Genomic DNA, 16,506 nt, shown 5'->3' with positions numbered 1-16,506 from the left:
ACACTGTGTGCAGACAGCAAAAATGAAAACTCATAGACTTTGCTGGGGAAGCAAAGTCATGCAGTTTTCTGAGCAAAAACGCACCCGAAAAACGCGCAAAAACGCCGTGAAAAATGCACTGTGTGAACTTACCCTAAAGCTTTCTGCAAATGAATAATTTTAATATTCTTTTCCACTGTGAAGAGAGAAGTAAAGTTCTTATTGTATCATGGGTTGAGAAGGGGGAACAACCAGTAATAGGTGTTGGCCAAAATCCATATAACGCGAGGGTCATGGGAAAGACAGCAGGACATAAAATCAGACATGTGTGTCAGACTCCCAACAGGCAAGATTTTCCTGTTTCCACCAGGAGGATTATTTTCCATCTCCTTCCTCTCCTCCTGCTGCTCCTTCTCTTCAGGCCATCCATGCTGAACAGACAATAAGCTGGTTTTAATAGTATCCTCTGTAGCGCAAGCAGCCATCTGCTCTTCCTCCTCTTCTTAAGCCTTTTCCTCATTTTCACCCAATTTATGCTCAGAAGAAGAGATGAGGCTGGTTTGGGTAGTAGCACCCTGTATACTTTCTTTCTCCATCTCTACCTGATCCGCATACAGAGCTTCCTCTTTAATTGTGAGCAGTGAGCGTTTGAGTAGACACAGGAGCGGGATGCTTACGCTGATTATGGTATCATCGCTGGATAATGCCTCAAAGTTTTGAAGAACTTTACAGATGTCAGACATCCATGTCCACTGGTAGAATTTTGTGTGCCGAGGCTGACCAGAAAACCGACGGGCATGTTGTAGCTGGTATCCAACTGCTGCCATCTGCTGCTCACAAAGCTTTGCCAACAAAAGTATTGTAGAGTTCCAGTTTATGGTCAGGTCACAAACTAGTCGGCGAGGTCGTACTTGCAAGCACTGCTGTAGCACTACCAGATTGGCAGCAGCTGTAGCTGACTTGCAGAACTGGCCGCACAAGCAATGTATCTTCACAAGTAGCTCAGGCAAGCGTCGGTACATTTTCAGAAACCGCTGAACCAATAAGTTGATCACGTGGGCCAGACATGGTACATGAGTGAGCTTGCCAAGCTTCAGAGCCGCCACAAGGCCATTATCACACAATACCATGCCTTGTTGTAGATTCATGGTGAGAGCCACAGATCTGTCTGTTTTTTTATACCTTTCAACAACTCTGCGGCGGTGTGCTATTTATCACCTAAAGAAATGAGTATCAGCAGAGCCTGTTGCCGCTTCACCGAGGCAGTGCTGTGCTTCCAGCTTGTAACTGATATGGATGACAATACACTGAGTGGCAGCCTGTCTGACTCTTTCAACCACAGGCCAGATCAGTGGGTCTATTGTACAGTAAAATAATTAAATAAATAAAACAAATGGCGGAGGGTCCCTCCATATTATGATACCTAGTACAAATAAAACCTATGGCTACAGGCTGCAGCCCCAAGCCGTGTGCTTATCTTGGCTGCGTATCAAAATAAGAGGAACCTCTTGCATTTTTTTTTAATTATTTAAGTAAATTTAGTGGTCTTTCATTGAGAAGAACTTGTAGGACCAGCACAAGCACAGATGTTTTGGTCAAAGACCTTCATCAGTGTGCGTGCACGGGGTCCTCAGAAGGTATAGCAACTTGGAAACTAGCGTAGTGAGGTATGACTTGGTGGCATTGCCACATAGACAGAGGCGGACACCACGTCATACCTGACTACGCCAGTTGCCAAGTTGCTATTCCTTCTGAGGACCCCCTGCATGCACACTGATGAAGGTCTTTGACCAAAACATCTGTGCTTGTGCTGGTCCTACAAGTTTTTCTCAATAGAAAACCACTAATCAGATTTATCTTGAGTGCCAAGTTTCTACATCTACTTGAGACAGTTTTCGACCCTACTTGAGCACCATCCCAGAAGTGCCATGTATATCAACTCATCATTCAGATGCAAGGCTGGAATCACAAATAGATTTTTGTGTTTTGTATTTTTTCCATACCTGCTTCATTCAGTGAAATATGGGACGTTTTGAAAGGGTTTGTTGGAGGAGGTGAATTGTTTTTGGATGTTTTGGTAAAATAAACAGAATGATCAAGGCATTTTGTACTTTTTGATAGTTACATAGTTACTAAGGTTGAAAAAAGACCTAGGTCCATCTAGTTCAACCTTCCTCCACCAGTTCTACATTTGGTCACAAAGTCATTTATAACCAACAATGTTGTGTGTACTGAGGAAATCATCCAGCCCTTTTTTGAAAGCTGTTATAGTATCTGCCATTACTACCTCTTGTGGTAGTGTATTCCACAGTCTTACCGCTCTAACTGTAAAGAACCCTTTCCTATTTAGCTGTCGGAATCGCTTTTCTTTCACTCGCAGTGAATGCCCCCTGGTCCTTAGTATTGTCTTTGGAAGAAATAAGTCATGTGCCAGTCCTTTATATTGACCACACATGTATTTATACATATAAATGAGATCTCCTCTGAGACGTCTTTTTTCTAAGCTAAATATATCTAACGTTTTCTACCTGTCATCATATGGGAGGCCTTCCAGTTCTTGTAGTAGTCTAGTTGCCTGCCTTTGAACTGACTCTAACTTCTCAATGTCCTTTTTAAAATGTGGAGCCCAAAACTGGATCCCATATTCCAGATGTGGCCTTATAAGTGATTTATAGAGGGGTAACAATACGTTGGGATCACGGGATCTAATCTCTCTTTTTATACACCCTAGAATCTTGTTTGCTTTTTTTGCTTTTGTAGCTGCTGCTTGACATTGAGTGCTGCTGCTCAGCCTATTTGTAATGAGAATACCCAAGTCCTTCTGCTGTTCTGTAGTCCCGAGTTTACTTCCATTTAATGTATACACAGTTATACGATTACTCAGTCCTAGGTGCATTACTTTACATTTATCAACATTAAATCTAATTTGCCAAGTATCTGCCCATTCTGACATCTTATCCAGATCTTTTTGTAATATTATACTATCAAGGTCAGTTTTTAATATCCTGCATAGTTTGGTGTCATCAGCAAAGACTGACACTTTACTATCAATCCCATCCACAAGGTCATTAATAAAGAGATTAAAAAGAATTAGCACAGATCCCTGCGGCACCCCACTGCTGACTATGGCCCATTTAGAGAATGTTCCATTTATGACTACTCTTTGTTTCCTATCTTTTAGCCAATTCCTTACCCAGTTGCATATAGTTTCCCCTAGTCCTTGCTTCTGGAGCTTTAGTATAAGGCTATTATGTGGTACAGTATCAAATGCCTTTGGAAAGACCAAATAAATCACATCAGCTGCATTACCAATATCCAGGTTTGCACTTACCCCCTCATAGAACCCCAACAGGTTGGTTAGACACGACTTATCTTTCATGAATCCATGGTGCTTGTCAGTTATTATATTATTTTCTGCAATATATTTTTGCATGTCATCCCTTTAAATGCCCTCAAAAACTTTGCATACTACTGATGTCAGACTTACTGGATGGTAGTTGCCTGGATCTACCCTCTTACCTTTCTTAAATATCGGTACCACATCAGCAATCCTCCAATCCTGAGGCACCAACCCTGTTACAAGCGAGTCTAAAAAGATGAGATACAGCGGTCTGTCAATTAAGGAGCTCAATTCCCTCAATATTCGTGGATGAATGCCATGTGGCCCTCGGGATTTGTCAATGTTTAATTTACTCAGACGTAGGCGTACTTCTTCTTGTGTTAAATTAATTATATCGGGTGGGGAACTTTGATTTTTCACTTGTTGAATGATGCATTTTCTCCATTGATATTACATCAGAAATGACTTTAAACCACAAATAAAAATTAATAAATGCAAACCGTTAAACAACAATTGAAAAAGTCTTTGATTTGTTTTTGTGCTTTAAAACACAAGGGAAAAAGTATGCCAATGGAGGCCTGAAAAAGGAATAGCAGATGAAATTGTATGTGTACTGTATTTGTAGTTCGTATTTTTTGTTTGATTTTCACATTTTAGTGCCAAAGCTAGGAGTAACTACAAAGGGAAGGTAAAGAATATTTTTTTCCTTTATACATTCTTTTCTATTTGGACATATTCCTAGCTTTGGCTCAAAAATTGCAAATAAGATTCATAGTTGATTCCAAGTAAGTACCAAATTTGAAATTCATGGTACGGTGACAAGAATAATCATTCTGCTATCCAAGGGCAATATCAATGTTAATCCATGTATGTTTGGATCTATTCATTTTTCCTAAATTTTGGCAAGTGACACCTTAATTATAAAATTAAGACATTTTTGCAGACTTTTTGGGTACTGGAGCTATTTGGCAGACGTATAGTTTGAGATCATTATGCATTCTTGCCTGCATATTTTCACATGCTGTATAAGGAAGGACGCATGATGAGCTAATGGCTAGGTTACTACTAAAAAGTTACAATCAATCCATATTAGAGATAAAACCTCTTAGATCCTTTGTCCAACCATGGAGACCTAATCGATCGCCAAAAAAGGGAATTTCTGTCCTTATTTGGAGGGAACAGATATAAGCCGGTAAATTGATGATACCATCTTCTTACTGGAATAAGGACTTTAAGGATTTTTGCAGATTAACCCCGAAGCCAATCCTGAATTGGATGTGTGCTTGTCTAATTGGAAGGCTAATGATCTCCCCAGTCTTTGGTTCAGAGCTTTCTTGAGTTATTTCTAAAATATTTATCAAACATCTTTCTGTACTTTGCTTTATTCATCTTTGCCTTAATCCTGAAATAAAAATAAAGGACTGTATCTCTCCAGCGAGTAATATATTGCACATTAGTTGCTCTTCCAAGAAAACCTTATAAATGAGTGTTCCTGGAAAACTCCATTGATAATGTTCCATACAAAACTAAATCTACATCTTAAAATGTGAATAATAAAATGAAAGTTAAGCTTGTCTAGTAAAATATTTAATTGAACTCAATAGAAATACTTGAGAAATTGATGCTTGAAAACAAACCAATTTGTTTAGTTGCCTGCAGTTTCGTGAAGAATAGAATATAGATAGTCTGTATTGTATTGTATTAAACTATGCTAATTTTCTCATGAAAAAAAAAAAAATTTCCAAAAAATAAATCATCATTTCTCAATATAAATCTAGGAACCAGCATCCATGACTTTAAGTCTTCATTTTTTATCGTTTTTGTAGATCACTATTTACTGTTGAATTTTGAAATTGTGGTGGAAATTCTGGTGTTTCTCAATTCTCATTAATTGTAGTACTGACTCTAAAACAGTTACATTACTTACAATGAACAAACACCAAAACCAGACAACCAAGAAGTGTACAGTTCAAATCCCAGGAGATGCAGATGACAAAAAAAACATCCTAAGACGAAAGCGGGTTCAAGATAATATGATAACCGCTGCTAAAACAGAGGCCGCATTTACAAGACAGACCAAGAAAGGAAAACATACAGGCAACGTGTAGAATTACAAAGCAAAATTTTCAGCCAGTGTTAAGGAGGAATGGAGTCAGCAAAGCAGACAGACTTCTATCAACCTTCATTTCAACAGCAGGGGTCTGAGAGATGAGAGTCAAAATTCAGAGTTCGGCTGCACACCAAAGAAGATAATGCTAAGAGTAGACAAGAGTTTCTGCTATGACTACAACTAGTCATATTTAAAAGTAAACTTATCTTGCTGTTATATAACCCTCAGGTTAAATAAGAAGTAATATATCCATTCATGATGTCGATGCTTTCAAGAAACTACAAGGTCATATTACTATTATATAGTAACATGCATTACCCTAAAAACAAGTAACTGGTGCCATTACATTTTAAAATCTATTTTCTCATGGATTAGACATTATATATGCTTTTAAGAACCCAAGATATCAAGGATTATTCCAATCTTCATAGATCAATATTATCTGAGGCATACATAGAAATCAAGGGGTCCCATAGCTGATGTTCTAATTGGCCCTCTCCCCCAGAAAAGAAATAAAATATTAATATTTGTCTGGGTCACAGAATAGCATATTTCACAATTTGCTGCCCTTACAAAGTCATTTTCCTCCTACTGAAGCCCCTAGTTTCCCCTTCATTGCAACCAAAAAGTATGATGCCAGCAAACATGCCCCATTAACACTGAATGACACCCCCACAGTGAATTTGTCTACAGTATCATCCACACACAGTACGATGACCCTACTGTAACACCCTTCAACTGCCCTGGCAAACTAAGGTGACTCCAACACAGTATGATCCACAACTGTGACCCTCCCCCCTCCACAGCCCTTCATACAGTATAATGGGCTTACATCTCTTCACACTCTATAACAACTCCCACTAGCCCACCAAGCAGTATAATGATACTGTGGCGCCCCTGACCCGGTCAGGCACCTCTGAGTACTGCACCCATGCTGGGACAGTACTTCTAGGTAATCCTAAGGGCCAAAATGAGGTGTGTACGCACAGACACATAGCAACCAGGTCTCCCACACCTTTAGAGGGGACCCTTGGGTAGTCTTCAGAGAGGGCTAGCTTTCAAATTTTTCAAGGGGTGTAGTGGAGGGGCTGGAAGCTAAAGTGCAGAGGTTATCAGGAAAGGAGTGGAGCGAGCCAGTCTGGTAGTGGTGAGCGGCGGTCGCTAAGGGATACGCGCGTGGCCACTATTCAGACCCTGTACGAGGATAGTAACGGTTAGCGGGGGAGAACGGTCACTTGGTCAGACAGAGTACGGTGCGCCTGGTGACTAGGCATGTACCGGGAACAAGTCCCTAGAGCAGACTCCAGTTTAACTATCTGCTAAACCTGCCGGTGAGGGGAACTACAAGTACCTCACCAACTTCTCTCAGAGTCCGAGCCTCAGCAGCAACGCAGGGACCCATAAGGAGACAGAGCCTGAAGCCATCTCACTTGGTCTACGCTGCAGGAAAACGGGCCAAACACAGGGGAGAAAAGGCAGTTGCGACTTCCTGGATAGACCCCATGGTACTTCAAGTCAGGGGTTATCCGAATAAAGAAGTGCTAGGAAGGTGAGCTAACAGGTAACCTCAGACTGGCCCGAAGGAGCCCTGGTTTTTCCTGGTTTATCGCAGCATCGCCTGGGTCAGCTCACCCTAACAACTGAAATGAGTAAAAACCAGTTAAAAGACTTTTTGGACTGAGCCTGTCTTATTCCTCGGCCCGCTAGCCTGCTTACCCGAGCCCCTGGGGCCTGCCTCACTCACGGGAAGGCTACATCATCTGGCTGCAGACCCCATCAGCCCCAGACGCTCATAAAACCTGCAACAGCGGTCATTTACATCACTGACCGCAAGCCGTGAGTGGCGTCACGATATATATATAAACACTGACATTACCTGTTGCCAAATCAAACAAGTCCTGTGGCGTCCCTGAACAGGATCATCATCCCTGGGGCGTCACAATACCATACACCCCTCAGCACAATGTGATACATCCCTTCACGCTGTTTAGTTGCTTGCATACAGTTTAATTGTCCTCAAATAACCCTCCATAAAGTATAAAGGCTCCCTGATAGCTCTCAAATTTTTTATAATGGCCCTCATATAGCCTTACATATAGTGTAATGCACCCACCATAATCCTCAATATAATATAATGCACCTCCCATAGTCCTCCTTATAGTATAATGCACCGCAAGGTCCTCCATATAATACAATTGGCTCAAGATTGCCTTCCATATAGTATAATGCACCTCCATAGTCTTCCATATTGTATAATGCACCATATAGTCTTCCATATAGTATAATTTGTGTTTTCCTGAAAGTAAGACAGGGGCTTTTATTCTTTTTTTGCTTTGAAAAATGCTCTAGGGCTTATTTTCAGGGGGTGTCTTTTATTTGCCAACTGTATTAGTGCCCGAGAATCTCATCACAATCCTCGGTATCTCTTCTGAGCTGAGTGTGACAGCTGCATATACATACATACTGTCAGGCGGGCTTTGCACACTACGACATCGCAGGCCGATGCTGCGATGCCGAGTGCGATAGTGCCCGCCCCCGTCGCAGCAGCGATATGTGGTGATAGCAGGCGTAGCGAAAGTTATCGCTACGCCAGCTTCACACACACACTCACCTGCCGTGCGACGTCCCTGTGGCCGGCGACCCGCCTCCTTGTTAAGGGGGCGGGTCGTGCGGCGTCACTGCGACGTCACACGGCAGGCGGCCAATCAGAGCGGAGGGGCGGAGATGAGCAGGATGTAAACATCCTGCCCACCTCCTTCCTTCCGCATATCCTACGGAAGCCGCAGTGAGGCCGGTAGGAGACGTTCCTCGCTCCTGCGACTTCACACACAGCGATGTGCGCTGCCGCAGGAGCGAGGAACAACATCGGACCGTCGCGTCAGCGTAATCATGGATTACGCCGACGCTGCACCGATGATACGATTACGACGCTTTTGCGCTCGTTAATCGTATCATCCAGCCTTTACACACTGCGATGTCGCATGCGATGCCGGAAGTGCGTCATTTTCAATTTGACCCCACCGACATCGCACCTGCGATGTCGCAGTGTGCAAAGTGCCCCTCACTCTCAGATCTAAGTAAGTGAATACATATTCACCCTTTTTCCCACCCAGAATCCTACCTACTGCTTTGAGTTCTGCACAGGATCGACACTCTATGCCTGCTGTACTATATAAAGCCCGCTTTACACGCTGCAATGTATCTTACAATGTGTCGGCGGGGTCACGTCGTAAGTGACGCACATATGGCATCGTAAGGTACATTGCAGTGTGTAACAGCTACGTGCGATTGAACGGTAAAACGTTCATCGCACGCACGTCATTCATTCCTCATGAATTGAACGTCAGATTGTTCATCATACCCGGGGTAGCACACATCGCAGTGTGTGACACCCCGGGAATGATGAACTGATCTTACCAGCGTCCTGCGGCTCCCGGCCGGTAATGCGGAAGGCAGGAGGTGGGCGGGATGTTTACGTCCCGCTCATCTCCGCCCCTCCGCTTCTATTGGCCGGCTGCCGCGTGACGTTGCTGTGACGCCGGACGTCCCTCCCACTCCAGGAAGTGGACGTTCGCCGCCCACATCGAGGTCATATGGACGGGTAAGTACGTGTGACGGGGGGGTTACTCGTATGTGCAGCACATTCAACAAATTGAACGTGCCGCACATACGATGGTGGCGGTTACGATCGCATACGAAATCGTATGCTGGATCGTAAGGTGTAAAGCAGGCTTAAGTGTACCAGGATCGCATCATAATTCTTGGTGGCTCTTCTCAGCTGAGAGAGTGACAGCTGCATAGACATACACGCTGTCACTCTCAGATCAGGAGGGTTGCCGATGATTGCGTTGTGATCTTCGGGCTCGCAGTACTGGTAATACAGCAGGCAGAGTGCGGGTGCAGTGCAGGACTCGGTGCGGTCGGTGAATTATGGAAGAGGAGGTTGAATATTCATTCTCTTAATTAGCCAAGCGCTTGCTCACTGCAATCACCGGCAGCACTCCTAATCTGAGAGTTACAGCGAGTATGTCTATGCAGCTGTTATACTCCTCTCGAATAGGTCGCTGATAATTGCGATGCAATCCTCAGCTGGCAGTAGCGGTAATATAGCAGGCAGAGTGTGGGTGCGGTGCAGTGGGCAGGATTACAGGAGAGGAGGGTGGATATTCATTCTCTTAATTAAACATGGCTTGAAACAACACAAGGGAACAATAAAAGTTATCATTAAATAGGGCTGCACAAGCACTATTTCAGTATACTGTTAGTTTAAGTAACGAGGGCTTATTTTTGGAGCAGGGGTTATATTTCAAGCCTACGCCAAAAAGGCAGAAAAATACTGCTTGGGCTTATTCCGGCGTCACACGGGACGATTTATCGTGCAATCGCACGAGCGATCGTACCCGTCCCCGTCGTTTGTGCGCCATGGGCAATTAGTTGCACGTGGCGCACAAAGACCTCCTTGTAATATATTACACCCCAAAGTCCTCGATATATTAAAATGGCCCCCCATTGACTTCCATATACTATACTGCACCCCTCAAAGTTTTACATATAGTATAATGCACCATATACTACTCCATATAGTATAATACATCTCCATCCATATAGTATAATGCACCCCATAGTCCTGCATAAATAATAACGGGCCCCCATACTGCCTTTTATATAGTATAATGCGCCTCAATACTCCTCCATATAGCATAATCCACCCAATAGTCTTCCATATTGCATAATGCACCTCCATTGTCTTTCAATAGTATAATGCACCCCTACAGTTTTGCATATTGTATAAGGCACTCCATTGTCCTTCATATAGTATAATGCACTCAATACTCTTCCACATAATATATTTCACCCTATAGTCTTCATCATTCCATATAGTATAATGCATGCCCATTGGCCTCCATATAGTGTAATGCACCTCATCATCTTCCAAATGGTTCAATGCACTTCATAGTTATCCATATAGTATAATGCACCTGTGACGCGCCTGGACTATTCAGGTCGTCACAGGGTACTACACAATCTTTCTCTCCCCGTGGAGGATTCAAACTCCCATGGTTCTGGGTCCCCATCTTACAGTACTGCCTCCACCAGCATCTAAAATCCTAGTCACACCTCACACCACATCCTGTTAGACACACCAGTGGGCTGCTGAGCTGGAATAGGGCAATCCACCTAGGGGTCAGATAAATTGGTGGGAGGGGGGAAGTCAGCGAGGGAGGAAGTGGAGCACAGAGCAGAGCTGACAGGCAGTACAGAAGTGATCTTCGAGCTGTGAGGAGCTCAGAGGGAGCTGAGAGTTGGAGCTCCCAGGGGAGAAGCAGACTAGGTCGCAGACGGTGGTCTGGACCTAGAGGAGTCGGCCCCCCGGTTGCAGGGGATTGATGCTAGATGCCTAGGACCTGTCTTGGAGGACGTTCAGCAGCCTGAGCCTAATCACCGGTCCGGGACCGAAGGCACGACGGGGTATACGGACCCTAGGTCAGGGAGAAGCTTTAGGCGACCCGACAATTAACCTGCGGAGGACAGCACCTCTATGGACTGTTGCCATGAAGCTCAGAGATCGGGGGCACTAGCGCAACGTGGGGGATAGTGCTTTCCAAACAAGCAGCCCACTGAAATCCCAAACGTGAGCTCCTGAGAGCAAGCTCTTCTACTTAGCCATAGTGAGGAGTGGGGCCCAGAAAGCTCCACGCTAACAGGCCACAAAGGACACTCTAAAAATACTGTGCCAGGAGACAGGTCACAGACCACCAGGCAGTGCTGCAGGGGGTGGGACCTGGACGAGCTCCCCCTAGAGGGCAGTGGCACCCAGAGACTTGGTTTACCACGTTGTCAGTATCTGCTTTCTTGCTGAGTGAGTACCTGATTAACCCCTGCAACCAGCGAGCCTGCGCTCCCCCTACAGCCCAAACCACCATCCAGAGTCCAGGGGCCTTCCCCTACCCATGGAGGGTGATGACATCTAGCTGCCCCACTCCATCATCCCGGGTACTCCCAACGGCAGCAGTGGTACTCCCTATTACCGTACACCACGGGTGGCATCACAAACTATTTATATTTCCCCTGTAAATAGTCCCCTTCTTCATTTTGGTTGTGACTTTTAGCCCCCGGATCCGGAGACCCTAGAGCCACGAGCAGTGACATCTGGATCCGAGCGGTTCAACCGCTGCAGGGGCAGTACACACCCCATAGTCCTCCATGTAGTATAATGCACGCCATAGTCTTTCATACAGTATAATACACCCTATATATTCCTCCATATAGTATAATGCACCCCATAGTCCTCTATATAGTATAATGCACAGGACATAGTCGTCCTTTTAATATATTGCACCCCATTGTCCTCCATATATTATAATGCACTCCCCATAGTCCTCCATTAAGTATAATAGAGCCCCCATAGTCCTCAATATAATGTAATGCATCAAATAGTCCATCACAAAATATAATGCCCCCCATAATCCTGCACATTGTATAATGCACCCAATAGTCCTCCATGTAGGCCCCACATTGCGTTCCATATAGTATAATGCACATCTATAGTATACCATATAGTATAATGCAAACCCATATTACTCATATAGCATAATTCACCCCATAGTTTTTTTATATAGTATCATGCACCCCCATAGTCCTCCATTAGTATAATGTGCCCCACAGTCTTTCACATAGTATAATGCACCCTATAGCCCACCATATAATATAAAGCACCCCATTGTCCACCATATAGTATAATGCACCCCATAGTCTTCTGTAATAGTATGTACTCCATATAGAATAATGCACCCCATAGGACTCCATATAGCATAATACACCCTTTAGTCCTCCATGTAGTATAATGCACACCATGTAGTTCTACATATAATATGAGTATAATGCACCACATATACTGTAGTATGAGTATAATGCACCACATTGTCTTCAATATATTAATGAGTGCCCCATTGCCTTCCATATAGTATAATGCACCCCCCATAGTCCTCCATATAGTATAATGCATCCCTCATAGTCCTCAATAAAATATAATGCACCCCCATAGTCCTACATATAGTATAATTCACCCCTTATAGCCTTTTTATATAATATACTACACCCTGCATAGTCCTCCTTTTAATACAATGCATACCACATAGTCCTCTATATTGTAACGTCCTGGATGTGGATTCACTGGGCCGTGTACCAGACTCCCCCAGAGAGGCAACCTGGAGCTAACCCCTATACAGGGACTGTCCGGTCACCCCACCAGAGGGCCTAAATGCACGGTAGCCGGAACACGAGAGGTACGAAGTCCAAGTCCTATAGAAGTCTGCAGGAGTCCAAAGGGAGCCGTAGGCAGGACGGATGACTGGAACCGGGTTCAGGTGCCGAGTAGAGACAACAGGCAGGATCCGGATCCAGACGAGATGTGCAGAGCGAGGTAACCAGGGACCAGTGACAGGATCAAACTGACGGATGATGGCGGAAACCGCAGCAGACAGTCACGGGACACTTCCTGGAGAACTCCGCAATCGGGACAATGTCAAGGCGGCAGACAGGCTCTGAGGAAGAGACAGAGTTAGTCTTGGAGACAAAGTACAAGGGGACCTGAGCACCTAGTTTTGGGAACACGTTGATCAGGCGCCGCCCACCTGTAAAGGGAAGTCTTATATACCCTGCACCTGTATCAGTCATATCCTGTTCCAGGGATGCTAGGCCTATAAGATAAGGTGAGTGAGCGTGGCCCCGCCCTAATGCACATGCATGAAGCCTAGGAGCCAGAGGCAAACACAGGAGGCCTGGGACAGGACGCAGGGGAGCACCAGCGGGAGCAGTGTCCGCGACCGGCGGGCACGTGGACCGGATCAGTGGGTAAAGAGCGGTGCTGTGATGGTGAGACCGGATCAGTGGGTACGGAGCGGTGCTGTGACGTTAAGGCTGGATCAGTGGGTAAGGAGCGGTGCTGGGACACCGGGAGCGTGACATATATAATATAATGTACTCTCCACAGTCCTCTATATAGTATAATGCCTGTATAGTCCTCCATATCATGTAATGCACCCCTCATACTCCTCCATATCACATAATGCACACTCGATACTCCTCCATATTGTATAATGTTTCATAGTCCTCCGTATAGTATATCACACTCTCTGTAGTCCTCCATATGGTATAATGCACATTCCATACTCCTCCATATACTGTTATGGCTACCATAAGGTACCCATTGTTTTAAAATAAATAAATGAATACTCACCTCACCTTTCCCTGTTCCTTTTCTGCTCCAGTCTTGGCAACAAGCTTTTTGAAGCTCTGACTTCACTACTCAGCACAGCAGGTTAGTGAAGTGATATCATCGTGCCCTGAGCTGTCAGTGGGGCAATGGTGGTGGGGGGAGCAGACCACCCTGTCTTTCATAATTGCTTTCAACTGTATCGACATCCAGGTTTTCAATACAGTTAAACATACGATGATGGGAGGGTGATGCTCGGTGCCATTGCCCCCAACTCACCAGCCCCATCGCTGTTACATGGTCTCCCATCATTACACCACTTTACATTGTCATATATTGCTTGTGAAAACATGCATTAAATTGTAAAACTGCTTGTATTAATAAGCACTATCCAACAATATTTATGAAGATGGGAATAATATTTTGGTGTTACTCCACTTTACTAAGGAAATCCTTTGATGATCAATTTGAGGGTAATAAGGTCCAGAGTTTACATTGAGAAAAGTAAGGGTTGTCCAGTGGCTTAAAGATGTTTTGCTGATGCTCTATGTTTTAGCTGATAAAAGAAATGTATTAAAGTTATCACATTGCCCAAGGAATAGACTTGACTTTCATGCTAATTTTCAAGGTATTCGAATAGAAAAGTCTTTGCATGTTTCCATATTATTAGCTGTAAAACCCTGTGCAATGATACACTTAAGGGGGCTTTACACGCTGCGACATCGCTAATGCGGAGTCGTTGGGGTCACAGAATTTGTGACGCACATCAGGCTGCATTAGCGATGTTGCTGCGTGTGACACCGATGAGCGATTTTGAATCGTTGCAAAAACGTGCAAAATCGCTCATCGGTGACATGGGGGTCCATTCTCGATTATCGTTACTGCAGCAGTAACGATGTAGTTCGTCGCTCCTGCGGCAGCACACATCGCTATGTGTGACACCGCAGGAACGAGGAACCTCTCCTTACCTGCCTCCCGGCCGCTATGAGGAAGGAAGGAGGTGGGCGGGATGTTCCAGCCACTCATCTCCGCCCCTCCGCTTCTATTGGGTGGCCGCTCAGTGACGTCACTGTGACGCCGCACGGACCGCCCCCTTAGAAAGGAGGCAGTTTGCCAGTCACAGCGACGTCGCTGGGCAGGTAAGTATGTGTGACGGGTCTGCGCGATGTTGTGCGGCACGGGCAGCGATTTGCCCGTGTCGCACAACAGATGGGGGCGGGTACCCACGCTAGCGATATCGGGACCGATATTGCAGCGTGTAAAGTAGCCTTTAGTTACATAGAGGGGTTTAAATTCTTGCAGCATTCTACCTTTATTTTATTGAATGGGAAGTATAGAACAAAAATAATTAGCAGTAGAAAATACAATATTTATCATAAATGATAGTATACAGTATATGATCATACCAGCATAAACAATAGTATAGTCACAGAAAACAGCTGAATCTTGATACCTTGAGAAATATGGCAACCTCCAGCTGTAACCACTGGTGAAGTCATTGCCAGATTGCCGAAGTACTCTGCCACCGTGTTACACAATCCGACGGTCCACCAATCCGACAGCGGGTTCAACTGAAGTCACAACTGCTGGCTCCTACACTACCCTTTGTGTTTTGTGTGCCACCAACTGTGACCTCACCTAAACTCACTGCCGGATTGCTGGACTGTCAGATTGTGTGTCACAGCAGCATAGCAGTCTGGCAATCTGAGAGGGAGTGCAGCCAAGCTCACTGAAGGTGAAGTAGTTGCCAGATTGCTAGACTGCTCTGCAGCCATGTCATCCAACGGCTCTGACAGCCCGGTAATCCAGAAGCTAGTTCAACTGAGATTACCACTGGTAGTTCTCATACTACCCTCTGTGCTGTGTGAGCTGCCAACTGTGACCTGAGTTGAATTAACTTCCAGATTTCTGGACTGTCGAATTTTGTGACACTGCAGTCGCGTCCAGGAATTCAGCAGCAAGTTCAGCTGAGGTCACAGAAGGTAGCATGGGAACCCCCAGATGGGACCGCCAGTGAAGCCTCTGCTGGATTGCTAGACTGCTCTGCTACCGTGTCATGCAATCCGACAGTCCGGTAATCCAGAAGCTAGTTTAACTAAGGTTACAGCTGGTGGTTCCCTTGCTGCCCTCTGTGCTGTGTGAACCATCAACTGTGACATCAGTTGAACTAGCTTTCGGATTGCTGGACTGTCAGATTGCAAGACACTGCGGCAGAGCAGTCTGACAATCCAGCAGCGAGTTCAGCTGAGGTCACAGAGGTAGTGTGGGAACCTTCAGCTGTGACCACCGGTGAAGTCGCTGCCGGATTGCTGGACTGCTCTGCCACCATGTCATGTAATTTGACAGTCCGGTAATCCAGAAGCTAGTTTAACTAAGGTCACAGTAGATTGTTCCCTCAGTTGAACTCACTTTCGGATTGCCGGACTGTCAGATTGCATGACACGGCAGCAAAGCAGTATGACAGCGACCTCACCAGTTCACCAGTTGTGACAGTTCGTACAATGAGAGTCCCCAGCTGTGAACTCTGGTGACCTGACTGACGTCACCGCTTCTCACAACTGGGGGCATCCTGTTGCCCTCAGTGTGTCACAGAGGCTGCAGTGAGCGGTTGCATTTTCAGTCTCTGTAGCCTCTGGATGTAGTAGAGCCAAGGATCATCGTGAAACATCAAGCCAATTATTCGGACCTGCAAGGCGTGTCTGTATTTTTTATTTCAAATAAAGGATTTTTCTGTGTTTTTATTTCTTCTGATTTCCACGGTTAGTAATGGGGTTTTCTCATTGATGCCTCTCCATTACTAACCTAGGTCTTGATGGTAGCTATGATTTTTAATAAATAAATCACAGCTATCATCAGCCCTAT

Source organism: Anomaloglossus baeobatrachus, chromosome 4, assembly GCF_048569485.1.
Source record: "Anomaloglossus baeobatrachus isolate aAnoBae1 chromosome 4, aAnoBae1.hap1, whole genome shotgun sequence".
NCBI classification, from domain to species: Eukaryota; Metazoa; Chordata; class Amphibia; order Anura; family Aromobatidae; genus Anomaloglossus; species Anomaloglossus baeobatrachus.
Note: the sequence above shows the minus strand (reverse complement) of the source record.